Below are 14,111 nucleotides of genomic sequence, written 5' to 3' on the forward strand. Positions count from 1 at the left end.
GTGTGTGTGTGTGTGGCACGGAGCCCCCACCATGTGTGTGTGTGTATGTGTGTGTGGCACGGAGCCCCCACCATGTGTGTGTGTGTGTATGTGTGTGGCACGGAGCCCCCACCATGTGTGTGTGTGTGTGGCACGGAGCCCCCACCATGTGTGTGTGTGTATGTGGCACGGAGCCCCCACCATGTGTGTGTGTGTGTGGCACGGAGCCCCCACCATGTGTGTGTGTGTATGTGGCACGGAGCCCCCACCATGTGTGTGTGTGGATGTGTGTGGCACGGAGCCCCCACCATGTGTGTGTGTGTGTGGCACGGAGCCTCCACCATGTGATTGTGTTTCACCCCAAAATGAAAACTTAGCGCAACGGAATTTGTGAAATAGGAGTTGCTCAATATTTTTTCAAAAGAACACGTCTTTTCTAGGATTTGTTTTCTCGCTCAAACACAAGTGTGACTATTTTCTATAACTTCAAATTCCGCTATCACACGCTCCAGTGTTTTGCTCCCAAAAGACCTCCATAGATGCTCTTCTAATTTGGTACATTCAAATGCAAAAGGGTCCAGTGGGAGAAGTAAATCTAATCTTTGTCAAATTAGGTTTCAAAAACAGCCTGTTTCTTAAGTTTGAATGGCACGTGAGCAAACAGTTTTAATAAAGTCCATGATTACTCAATGAGCAGCGCTGCAACAGAAACGTCCAGCTGAGATTTCTGTGTTAACACACACAGCTCCACCTTCACATTCACACCTGCTCGCTCACGTAACGTCGAACGATGGCTTACAAGAGTGGAAAAAGAGAGCGGCGTGCTGAACAGGCCCACTGGAACCAGAGATTACCAGGTTCTGAACAGCAAACCAGAGCGCCCGCGGTCCCTCCTCTGATCCGAGCGCCGCACACGCGGGACCAGCCGCTCGCTAATAGAGACATTTACACCTTGGTAAAAACGTTGGCAGGTGTTACCGCGCCGTTGTCGAGAGCAGACGCATGCCGGGCATCATTAGGCCCCGTGCCAAGCCTGCTTTGGCTGCCAGCCTCACTCGCTCATTCTAGTAGAAGGGCCGTGTGGCTGTGTGTGTGTGTGTGTGTATATCTGTGAGTGTGTGTGTATGCATCTCTGTTTGTGTGTGTGTGTGTGTGTGTGTGCATCTGTGTGTGTGCATCTGTGTGTGTGTGTATATCTGTGAGTGTGTGTGTATGCATCTCTGTGTGTGTGTGTGTGTGTGTGTGTGTGTGTGTGTGTTTTGCTCTGGTCGTGGCATGCTATGCAGGGCGTCTTGCTGCGACGGAGAGCCGGGTGTTGTCTCTGATGTATCTGTCTACACAGGGGGCGGCAACCTTTTGACACAAAGTGCAACTTTTTAATTTTCTTGTTAATCAGTGTGCCGTGTCAAAATCAAGGTTATCATTGAGTTGAATTATGACACATAACAATTACAATCTCTGACGTATCTGTAATTGTTTTTCCCCCCTCCAACATAAGATGCCACATTGTTAAATAAGGATATTTTAATTACATTATACAGATATCGGAACAACCCTACCTACAACATACAGTCCTCCCTCCGAGGCATGTTAGCGTTTTTATAATCAGGCACTTCAAAGCACTTAAAGCTGGGATATCACTCCTCACTGCGCCAGTGTCACGGTGAGTTACTGCAGGACAAGGAACAAGATAGATAGATAGATATATTTATAACTTACCTTACGACAGTAGTTTTCTGAAATGTTATGTTAAATATGCAAATTAGGCATTATCTAATGGTAACTTTTGGTGAATTAGAGTAGAAAAATAAACACCGTGTGTTTGTTTTTATTTTATTTTGTTTTTATTTTAAATAGCACAAAATCGAAAACACTGACCAGTGCATGAAAAACCATAACTCTTGTCTGGATCCCGGCCACAGTGCAGGGATGAGATTGATTGGCTCAGCTGATCACAAGGCAGACACTGCATCCGGACATCTGCATTTCAACACACACACACACACACACACACACACATACATACACTCTGAGTAATGAAGTGTTGGTTGCTGCAGTCTCCCTCCTCCATTTACATATAGAATACGTTACTGGATGGTTTATATTATGACTCCCATAGTTGGCGGTGAGATCCGATAAATCGTCCGTCCAAAACGGAGCCGAGGCCCCTCAGACGGAGAGGAAACAAGCGAGAGAACAAGAACATGAAGGCGGGAGGGGAAACGATGTCGTAGAGAAGCAGACACCGCTCAAAGAGTGGGATGTAAATTGACGGAAAACAGAAAATCCATTAATAATGATAATTGCAAAAATAATTTAGAAGCAGGGGATACACACATTTAGCCAGGCAATCAGAAATCCATCTGCAGAAGTGTTAATATTGAAGAGATGCCGATGGCACATAAAAAAAACAACACACAGCATCTGAATATGTAATGACGACTGGGAGGCCATACCAAACACTGCTTTTATGTAGCGCGTATGACTTATTAAAAACTGCATCTTAAATATTTATCACTTTATAGATGGCCCCTGTCACTGTTTCCTTATTTGTATCCCTGAAGATTACCGTATAAAGCGAGGGGAATGTGTGAACTCCGTTCAGATTCTTACAACCCCCTTCTCTTCAGAAGCGGCCTGATTTAAATCAACTGCCACAGTAGATTGTGATGAATTATGCAGACTTTGGTAAGGAAATGAAGCAAAAAGAGGTAGTTCATTTATATTTATTTAAGATGTAATCTTGCACCTCTTAGGTAGCTGTTAGAGAGCTGCATATTGATACGGTATTGTTATTATTATGTGCAGTGTTGTTTTACACGTGAGACGTCTGCATGTACAGATGTTACCTCTGTGGTTTGTCTCTGCCAACAGCTGCAAAGTTGTTGGAATTCGTAGCAGAGAAGCTGCTGCAACAAATGATCATTCATCTCAAGTCTTAAACAAAATGAATACCGTGCCTTCAGCTTACTTTGCAAAGGAGATGAATCAACATTGTAAACTGGTTCGGTGTTCAGATTGGAAGCACAACGATGTATCATCGTTACTTGCTGTAAATGAGATAAAGTATTCGAGAACACTTTGAGAAAGTGTGAGAAAATCTAACTTCTACTTGTGTATTAATCTTGTCAATAGGGTTCAAAAACAGATCAAACACGACGTAGTCTTCAACCCAAGAAAGAAACAGGATAGCACGTAGACCATGTTGTTAGTTAATGTTTGGTTAGAAAAAAGAATCAGTTGGTGTTCAAATAATAGTGTAACTATACAACGTAACAATGCAACGTAACAATGCAACTTAACAATGTAACGTAACAATGCAACGTAACATGATGCAATGTAACAATGCAAAGTAAAAATGCAACATAACAATGTAACGTAACAATGTAACTTAACAATGTAACTTAACAATGTAACTTAACAATGTAACGTAACAATGCAACGTAACACGATGCAATGTAACAATGCAAAGTAAAAATGCAACATAACAATGCAACGTAACAATGCAACTTAACAATGTAACGTAACAATGCAACGTAACAATGCAACACAATGCAATGTAACACAATGCAAAGCAAAAATGCAACATAACAACGTAACGTAACAATGTAACTTAAACATGTAACGTAACAATGCAACATAATAATGCAACTTGATAATGTAACGTAACAGCGCAGCTAGCCTTAATAAGTAACAACCGCCCTTAGTGGTCTGTCTTGGTTTCACAGAGGACATGAGGCGTGGTCTCCGAGGTGTCCTGTTTGTTTGACCCGTCCACCACCACTCATGTCCGCCCTTGGTGTACTCGCTCGCTTGTTATATATTCGTTATTGTATGATTAATAGTGACTTTCAATTCTGTGGAATGCAGAAATGTACAATGCAAACATTCTTTCCTGGCGACTGGGCTGCTTAATGATGATTACAAATAAAACAAACTTTTGCGCATCATAGTGAAAACCTATTACTGTCATAGGAGTTCAAGGTTTGGACCCAATAACAAGACCACAGGAGACAGTATCCGGTATACAGGTTGTACAGAGCACTGGTGGACACAGGTTTGAGCTGTGACATGTGGAACGTCGTGTGGGTGGACGAGGGGAGTTTCAGACGGACCGCGGAAGGATTGATAATGGCTTGGATTTCAAATGGGCCGATGAACCGGGGGGGGGATGGGGGTGGACTGACTTGGTAGCATGGAGCAGGGATGCTGCGGAGATCCACCAAGCGTTTATTTGGTTCTGTCGTTCGGAGAGTTCCTGCACGATGCAGCCAATCTGAGAAACATCAGATGCGATGGATCTCCGTGCCTTAAACATCTCTTTGAGCATCTGCTGGTGTTCCTCCAGCAGCGTGCTATACGTCCAGCCAGTGTCGCTGCTCCTGTGGTGGCTGGATCCATACTGGTCAGTCCATTCTGTCACTGGAGTTCAAGGTTTGGACCCAATAGCAAGACCACAGGAGACAGTATCCGGCTAGTAGATCGACGGTGTGAAGTCCCGTGGCTCGACACCGGAGGCTGGCAGATCTGACAGGTACTCTACACCCGGAGAGGAGAGATATTTAGTCCACTCTCCTTTAGTCAAAGGAGAATTTACAGAATAGTGGTGAAGACTACCGAGGCAGAAGACAATACGGACTGACAACCGAGACCTGCAGGACTGTCCAGATTGTCCGCAGCTGTGCACCAATCAGGGATGTGGCCACGGGAGGTGTCTGGAGGCGGCCTGAGAAAAACACCGAGCACATGGCATAAGAGAAAAAAACAGACACATGAGGAGAGGAGATTGTGGGGAAACAGAGGTTAACACACAATGGGTCAGACAGGATCCTGACAATTACTTTACAGAACCAAAAAATTACCCATGAAAAGGTCTAAGAAGAAAAAAACCAGAGCATGTTTGTTTTTTTTATATGTGGAAAAACAATGAAAAACAAAGCAAGCAAAGTGTATTTCTTACATTGCAGGGACTCTGGAAGACCACAGATATCTGACACTTCAATGACTTTCCTGCACAGTGTTATTAGTCTGTGCACAGAGGTATGAGTAATATCACCAGCAAAGCAAACCAGCAGCGGTGAACTCTTTTAGCTTCAATATATTGAATTCCAAGAAGCTCCTTTATTTCACAGGTAGGACGTGGTTTTCTCTGAACTCTGCGTGTTCCCTCTTTCCAATTTCGGTGTTTTTTGATCAGGCTATAATATCACATGCGACAGGGATGACTGCTCCTGTCTCCAACTCTCCTCTCTCCTCCGCTCCTCTCTCTGTCTCCGTCCTGTCTAAAGAAAGGAACACAGAGGAAGAGGTTTTAATGAGATCAACACAGGAGCGCCGGTTACATTGATAAGTAAATACTACAGCTTTAAATGCCTCTCGCACTCAATTGGCTCCCTGCTATTGTTGCCGGGCGTACGCCTCAGTGAACACTAAATTTTCACTGTCACACTTCAATAACCCTAATTGTCCAAAATAAATGAGCTAATTTCTGAAGTTCCATTTTCATATGCGGGAGATAAGGCAACTTTGCTGATTGATTGGATTCCTTTGTGTGTGTGTGTGTGTGTTTGTGTGTTGTGTGTATGTGTGTGTGTGTGTGTGTGTGAGAAACTGCTGCACTCATAATTTGAGTGAAGGCTTCTGTTTATTATGCCTCTGTTATTCACTGCAAGCATTTCTCTGACCCCTGCTGATATTCATCCGGCTTCCTCTCCCCAAAGCAAGAAAGAGAGAAGGAGAGAGAGAATAGATGGAGAGAGAGAGAGAGAGAGAGAGAGAGAGAGAGAGAAACAGCAATAGGAGCCAGAGTTTGTTTGCCTGGTTGTGTTCTCGTGTGTTTGTGTGTGTGTGTGTGTGTGTGTGTGTGTGTGTGTGTGTGTGTGTGTGTGTGTGTGTGTGTGTGTGTGTGTGGTCCCTATGGATTTGGTGCTGGATCTAGCTTGATCATTTGCATTTTTTCATTTGAGCTGTTATTTGCAGCATTGCGTGCAGCACAAACCCCTAAGGGCTTGCCGAGTAATTCAGTAAAAAGGCAGGTAAGACATAAATTAATCATAAGACGTCTGAGAATTTATTGCACTCAACTGACACATGCGTTCACGTGCGCGAATGTGAACTGACATATACAAATATATAAATATATATATATACGTGCCTACATAAGAACGCACACAAGCAACCGCTCATGCAAACAGTGGGAGAAGGCACACGCGCACATACAGGATACACCCACGCACACTTCGCTTAGACTCAGATTGAATCTGAACAGAGACCAAGGTCGAGTGAGAACGTTTTACCAAGCAGAATTACCAAGCTGGATGGAGGGAAGAAACTTTTAATGGACCAATGTTTTAATCCAAAAACTTTTTCAAACTCAAACGCGACTTGCATATCAATGTGATAATTCACTTTTTCGGTAATGTATATTAGATTTGTCAAAAGGAAAACAGTAACTTGTTTTCATTTTTTTCAGAATAGATGCATGATACATTTAAATTAACTTATAATGTGTATATAGACAGTATATAGTAGTATTAATAATATGATAAAATAAGGCTTGTTAAACATTTGGCAATAATATGAAATAGCATCATGACATAATGTCAATAGCCATACTAGCAATTATGTTTGGCTAACGCTTATGCTAACATGCTGATGTTTGGCAGGTATAATGGTTACCTTTTTTTATTTCCTGTCTGAGCATGCTAATACTTGCCAAATATCACAAAAAATACTGGGAAATTAATTTTTTTTTTTGCAGGAATTTAACGGGCGACCAGCTCTCTCTACTGACCACCAGGGGGCGACTCCTCTGGTTGTATAGAAGTATATATAAAATGAATCTACTTCTCTCTTGATTTATTCCCTCAGTAAACATTGTAAGCATGAGTTTATGGTCTCAATATCTAGTTTCAAGTCTTCTTCAATACAGTATGATGTTCATTTAGTAAATTATGCTTCAATTAGAGTCAAATAGATCATAAAGCAGGGTATGCGTTAGGGCGGGGCTACAAGGCGTCCACTTATATACAGTCCACTTCTTATATACAGTCTATGGTATTTAATAAGAATTGTAAAAATAATTAAAAAGAGTGACCATGAAACAAAGTCACTCTTTCAGTTTGCTATATTTTAAGGAACTACAGCCCAATGAATACTATTTATCAATAGTCTCAACCTAATCTTTTTATGACATTTACAATATTAAAAATGTTAGTGTTCCATGTATTATCTAAGCTCACGTGATATTTTCTTATGTTGTAATACACACACACACTCAAGTAAAAACCTCTACTGTGTAGCTGTTGAGTTCTGAGCTCTCTCATTTCACCTCTGCCTCTCGTTTTATTACACGACACACTGCATGTGACCCACAGTGATCCAAGATCAGCAGCTCCGAATTGTCTTCTCTCCCATTACGCTGTAGCAACCGTGTCATAGAATTCAGCCCGGAGCTGAGCTTTATTATTTCACAGCTCCAAACCATTTACAACACAATTTTGTATTCTTTTTTTTTTTATGCTTTAAATCCCCGGCAGTCCTTTGGACCTTCCTACCGTACTTATCGGTGCCTTTGTCCCTGAATCCAGCAGTCTGAGGCAGATTGGCCCATCAGAGAAGGTAGGCTAGATAAGGATTCTGCAGCTATCTGTCTGCTGTGAATAAGCTGTCTAGAGGTCTCTACAGGTCCGGGTCCACGCACATCCACTAACACGTATAGAGAGTGCCTACACACACACACACACACACACACCACACACACCGAATAAGCTGTCTACAGCCTCTATAGTGTAATCCAGCGCATGCATAGACATCACAGCGTTATCAGTAGGGATTCAATGCAGCAAGGCAAGATATTACCACATCTAGTGTATCTCAGACATAATTTAACTCTCACAGTTCAACTTTGAGTCAAGGAAAAGTTGTCTTCAAGTAAGACAGTGAACAGGACAAAACAGGGCGCCACGCAGCTCGTGCTCGACTGTAAAATAAATAAGTTTGTCAAGTTGAAATCAGTTCAACTTTAATGATCGAGGTCTGAAAACCAGGTCCTACCTGTGAAATAAAGGAGCTCCGCCGCTTCTTGGAATTCAATATATTGAAGCTAAAAGACACGAGACAGAATGCAGCTTTAACACATGAAGCATAGACTTCTATACAACCAGAGGAGTCGCCCCCTGGTGGTCATGAGAGAGAATGCAGCTTTAAGACATAAAGCATAGACTTCTATACAACCAGAGGAGTCACCCCTGGTGGACATGACAGAGAATGCAGCTTTAAGACATGAAGTATAGACTTCTATACAACCAGAGGAGTCACCCCCTGGTGGTCATGAGAGAGAATGCAGCTTTAAGACATAAAGCATAGACTTCTATACAACCAGAGGAGTCACCCCTGGTGGACATGACAGAGAACGCAGCTTTAAGACATGAAGTATAGACTTCTATACAACCAGAGGAGTCGCCCCCTGGTGGTCATGAGAGAGAATGCAGCTTTAACACATGAAGCATAGACTTCTATACAACCAGAGGAGTCGCCCCTGGTGGACATGAGATGCAGCTTAAAGACACTCATATTCTTATCACCATCGGGGTCACATTATAACATTACAGCTATGTTCTATAACAACCATAGAAAATAACCAGCAGAGGTCCAAGACAAACACATGATTTAAAGGTCATTTTCATGAATTATTCTGGACCCATGCCCAGATGTTGAGAACATCTTTTATTTCCGCTGGAATTTTTAAGCTTAGTCATCAAGGTGTCCCATCTGTGCTGTGTTTTAACGAAGCATCCCGGGACTGTGAAGGTTAAGAAAGGATGAGCACAATGGAAAGCTCTAACAGGGAAAGCACTTTCCCGTTAGAGCCACAGATCAGAAAGAGAGGGATGGAGAAGGAAGTGAAACGGAGGCGGCGAGAGGCTGATTAAAGGCGGTTGGGTGGAGTGTTGAACATTTGAGATAGAAAGGGAGGGAGAGGCTGAAAAGGGGAAGAGGGAGAGAGTAGAAATGAGGAGGCTTATCTTTGCCTGTGACCTGAAACAGCTGTTTCTCTCCGGTGCGTTGAAGATGGATCCTCGCTCATTTCCTCTCCATCCTGCCACTCTATTTATGTGGCCCGTTTACTGTCTTCAGAGGGACAGAGGCCTACTTCTTCCCTGGAGAATGGAGAGAGTGGAGAGAGGAAGAAAATCAATTCGCCTCAGCGATCAATCACAGCTGTGAAGAGTACTGTTTTTACAAAATAGTGCCGTCATGTAAGTGTCTCCTTCTGCTTCTATTTCGCAAAGACCTTGACAGAAACAGGAGCTGCCGTTTCAGATGATGCAGCTTCTCGGAGACCAAATCATGTCAGCTAGGACGCCGTTCAGACGCCGCACATTTGACATTGAGCCCAAAAGTCTTGCCCAAGCCCGCTTTTGGTGGCGATGGGGAGGTTTTGGCCTGTCATCAGCAGCTGAAGACTCCTCCCTGCTCAGCACAGCTGTCACCCAAAACACACGAAGGATAGAGAGGGGAGGGTGAAAATATTGTTTCTCTTTCTTGCTCTCAGAGGTCAGGTGCCCAGCAAGGGCAACTGAAACACAATCCTTTGTTCTCTTTCTCACACCACACACACGCACGCACACAGACACACACACACACACACACACACAGACACACATACACACACACACACACACACACACACTCACGACCTGCACTTCCTCAATTTCTAACGGTAGAGTTTGTACATGCAAGTTAGTACTTTCCATGAGGGGGGGGGGGGGGGGGGGGGGGGGGGGGTGAATTGGAACAATTGGAAATTGGTCAGAAGAGAGGAAGAAAGAGAATTATGTTAGTGGAATAAAAGTAGAGAAGTAGAGATAGAAAGAGATGAACTGAACAACATGTGTGTGTGTGTGTGTGTGTGTGTGTGTATGTGTGTGTGTGTGTGTGTGTGTGTGTGTGTGTGTGTGTGTGTGTGTGTGTGTGTGTGTGTGTGTGTGTGTGTGTGTAAATTAGTGGCTGCGGTCAGGTTTAACTGGTTTCAAGACACATTCTCTCAAACTGATTTAAGATGGTTTCTCTTATGTGTATGTTATGGAAAAAAATATATGCTTGGAAGCACAGAAAGACGTAACAAACTTGAAGAAAAAGTACATGATGCGTGGTTAAAATAGGTACATTACTTTTAGTTTCACACAGGGCATGTGGACAGTGGTTTCCTGGGTGAAAGTCCTGTGTTTGACCCATCCAGCAGACCCAATCTCCTTTCACAGAGTCAGGGAAACTTTTGTGAGACGTCAAATACAAATCTAATCTGGAAGAAAATACATTTCCCTTGTAGCGTAATTGGCAGTGCAGTTTTGTTGTATGGGAAAGTCCTTTTTAAGAGAAGCTCAATGTCATCAGTCATGGCTCTGGTGGTGTTATTCTTGCCTGTGTACCAAATGAGACTTGATTATCTTCCTAACATGGTGACACTCATCGACATTGTTTATCCCGGTGAAGCATTAGGGAGCTGTTCACATCACTACTATTACTACTGGGAGATATATAGGTTGTTAGAAGAGGAGGAGGAGAATGGCTTGAGGGGAAATAAAGCAAGGATAAAACTGAGAGGAGGTTTGGAGGAGAACGAGGAAAAGGAGAGTTAAAGGACAGGACGATGGAGGGACGAGAGACGGGGCAGAGCGGCACATGACTGGTCGTCGGCGGAGGTTGATGGCCAGCCCCTGTCAGTCAAGCTCACACAGAGAGAGCGGGGCCCCGCCATCTGCTCCAAAGTTAATGGGAAGGAGACAAGGTGGGGAGGTGAGGTGTGTCGACAGCCCAGAGAGGGTGGAGGCAGAGGGGACGGCGAGAGGATTGGAGGTCTGAGTGAGAAGGTGGATGGAGCAAAAGCAAGGTGGACAGCGAGGGACAGATGGTGGGACGAAGAGATGGAGGTGGAGAAATGTCGATGACGGATTAAATGAAGGTGGGAGTCAACAGAGCGAGGAGGACTGAGAGTGTTGACGGTATCCCATCTCATCTACATGCTGTGGGTCTTAGAACTGCTCTGAATGGACTTATATTCACATTCACCATTCAAGCTATTCTGTCTCCTATAATGTTTTTGCAATATCATCTTATTTTGAATTTAATGTAATTGCTGCCTTGATTATAAGGTACGGTATACCTTACTGTGGGGTGGGGTAGGCGACTGTGGCTCAGTGATGAGCAGGGTCGCCCTTCAATTAGAGGATCGGCGGTTTGATCCCCCGGCTCCGCTAGCCCATGTCGATGTGTCCTCGGGCAAAAACACTTAACCCCAAAATGTCTCTGGTAGCTGTGTCTACGATGTAACTGCTGATGTGCAGGTGGAACCGTAGCCCCCCCCCCCCCCCCCCATCAGTGTGTGAATGAGTGAATGATGTCATGTAGTGTTAAAGCGCTTTGAGTGGTCGGAAGACTAGAAAAGCGCTACACCAGTACAGGTCCATTTACCTTCACTAGCAAGCTTTATGTTCCCCGGAACATGACATGCTCATACTGTACAGACATCATGTGTAAAACGTAGTTGCTTGTTAAGCTAACAGTCTCCTTGCGCTGTTCTCATCCAGTGTTTGTAGCTTTATCTAGAAAAGAAATGCACTCTACACAGTCCACGTAGGGTGGATTGGTGGGTCTGAAAACATCAGACTTTCAGACCGCTGTCCAGGTAAAACCAGATGTCAACATTGCCTTATTTATGATGCAACTTCCGTAACTTATTCTGTACTTAAGTTAACGCCACGTCTGTACTTATCTCAACCCAAACCGTGACTTATTTTCTTCCGTCCTCAAGTGACACCACCTGCATGACTACTTTAAAACCAAACCACGATCTTTTCCCAAACCAACTTAGTCTTGTTGCCTAAACACTGCAGGGGCTTGTTTGGGTTAAGATACCTACGGAAGTTGCATAACAAATAAGGCGACGTTGACATCTGGTTTTACCTGGATGCATTTCGCTTATGTTGCTGGACATTCGTAGGAAACTGCACGAAAAAGTAAAATTTCAGGAAGTAACCTTTGATCCATTGAGGATACATCGTGCGACTCTAATCACGAGAAGTAATGCAAGGTAACGATGAATGGGGTTGAGTCTGTCCTGCATTCCTCACATACCTTTTGTAGTGAATGTGAGCTTAACGCCCAATCAATTGCTTTCGTGATCCACTGAAAGCTTCTTAATGGACCAAGTAGTGACACCACAGTGACCTTTGAGAGTTCAATCACCCCCCCCCCCCCCCCCCCCCCAACCCCCCCCTTATTCACAATGGGGTAGATGGAGACACACAGTGGGATCAGAATAACTCTATCAGGCAGGCATCTTAAAATCGTTATAATTTTGATCTATAATTAAACAAAAATGGGAACGGGGTTGTGTCAAATTACCACACGTCGGCAAGTGTGCGGGGCCGCTCAGCTCCATCCTCGCACCACCTGTTCAGGAAAGTAAGAACTGGGTCAGAGCTCGCCAAAGTCACAAACCTTTTAGTGAGGCCTGGGTTAGTCAAATTCCTAGTCTCTAGTGCCCCCCCCCCCCCCCCCCCCCCCCCCCCCCCCACACCGGTTGGACATGAGCAATACTGGGAGTGTTCCCTCTGAGGTTAACCGGCCCCCCACAGGTTCACCTTCCGACTGGACAACAGATGGACTGTGGTGGAGCCCAGACAACACCTCCTGCTAGCGTGTGTGTGCACGTGTGTTTGTGCGTTTGTGTGTGTGTGTGTGTGTGTGTGTGTGTGTGTGTGTGTGTGTGTGTGTGTGTTTGTGCGTGTGTGTGTGTGTGTGTGCCCGGCTGGCTGTGTGTTGTACGGTCAACATGGCTGCAGATGCAGGTGTGATCCTTTCTTGTTGACATCCGTTATCCGTCATTGTCCCAACACGGACGGTCTAGATTGCCTTTGTTAGTGCGCGCCTTATTCAGGGTCAGTTGAGCCATAAGTCAATAGAACCTGAAACTCTTTGACAAAAGACAGGTCCATTTAATTTATTAGCTTTCACAGATACACATTTTAATGGGTCAAGTTGTTGTTTGTTTAATTTAAATGAAAAGCCGTTTCCACTGTGTCAATCAAAAGTTAATTGAATTCATCAGTTTCTATGGATGTAGACGTCATGGCTGGACCATTGTATTAGTACAGCTGATGCACATGCTTCATTAGGATGTATGGGCATTCTTTATGGGGCAGCAACAACTGATCATGTACCTTTTTTTATGTCGATAAATGTTGAATACCTCCCGGCACTAACTAGCAATGCAATAAGTGTCAACACAGAAAAACTCAACTGGTCAACTGTCACAAAGAAGGACTTCTTAGCCTTTTATGCTCTTACAGACAAATTTCTAGGTAATATTCATCTACCTAGAGATGCAACGATGTGTAGTGATGTTAACTGTAAGGCTGTGGAGCATAGAGGAGATCTCTGCTCCATGTATAATGATATAGTGAGTGCTCTGTATGAAGCCAGTAAGCCCTACTACCAGCATAACAATAAGACCCATAACATCAGACCTGGTTGGAACGAGTATGTAGCTGAGTACCGCGCTGAAGTCTGTGAAGCTTTTAATGGGCTATCCCACGGAGACCCAGACAAGGGCCTGTGCTCCAGTACAACATTTGTAAAAATGAGCAAGCCATGAGGGCTGACTCCACGGCCAAGAAGTTGACAAGTAACAATGTTCTTGATTTCTGGAAAGAAGTGAGAGTTCTTAACAACTGTAGAACATCTTTGCTGTGCACTGTTGATGGAACAGACAATGTTGCTGAGTTATGGCGACAGCATTAAAGTACCTTATTCAACTGTATCAAAAGTGACTTATATAAGGTGGACGATATTGAGAGTAATGTGCCAATGACGATTATGTCACATGAGGCGTACCAAGCTATAAATAAGATGGCTGATGGCAAACCAAGTGGTTTAGACCATATTACTGCTGAACACCTTAAATATGCTCGTCCGAGGATAGCTCCTCTCCTTGCCATTTGTTTTACCGGCTTCATGACGCATGGCTTGTTACCAGACTCAATGCTGTCTGTTCTGTTAGTGCCCGTCATTAAAATAAAGGGCTGGTAAAGTAGAGAGCCTAGATAATTACAGGCATGTTGCTTTGG

General features: G+C 44.0%; 1 long non-coding RNA gene across 3 annotated transcripts; it reads right to left on the minus strand.

The window, feature by feature from the left end:
* Positions 1-3,917: 3,917 nt before the first annotated feature.
* On the minus strand, positions 3,918-9,572 carry LOC117728352. 3 transcript variants are annotated; one of them, XR_004609123.1, is made up of 6 exons: positions 9,275-9,572; positions 9,019-9,140; positions 8,035-8,083; positions 4,940-5,261; positions 4,597-4,705; positions 3,918-4,518 (listed from the first exon to the last, which is right to left on the minus strand). It is a non-coding gene; the product is annotated as an uncharacterized LOC117728352 (long non-coding RNA). The 3 variants fall into 3 exon arrangements; XR_004609122.1 differs by having other exon boundaries at positions 4,597-5,261; XR_004609124.1 differs by lacking the exons at positions 4,940-5,261; positions 8,035-8,083.
* Positions 9,573-14,111: the final 4,539 nt, after the last annotated feature.

This window comes from Cyclopterus lumpus, chromosome 25, assembly GCF_009769545.1.
Source record: "Cyclopterus lumpus isolate fCycLum1 chromosome 25, fCycLum1.pri, whole genome shotgun sequence".
Taxonomy (NCBI): Eukaryota; Metazoa; Chordata; class Actinopteri; order Perciformes; family Cyclopteridae; genus Cyclopterus; species Cyclopterus lumpus.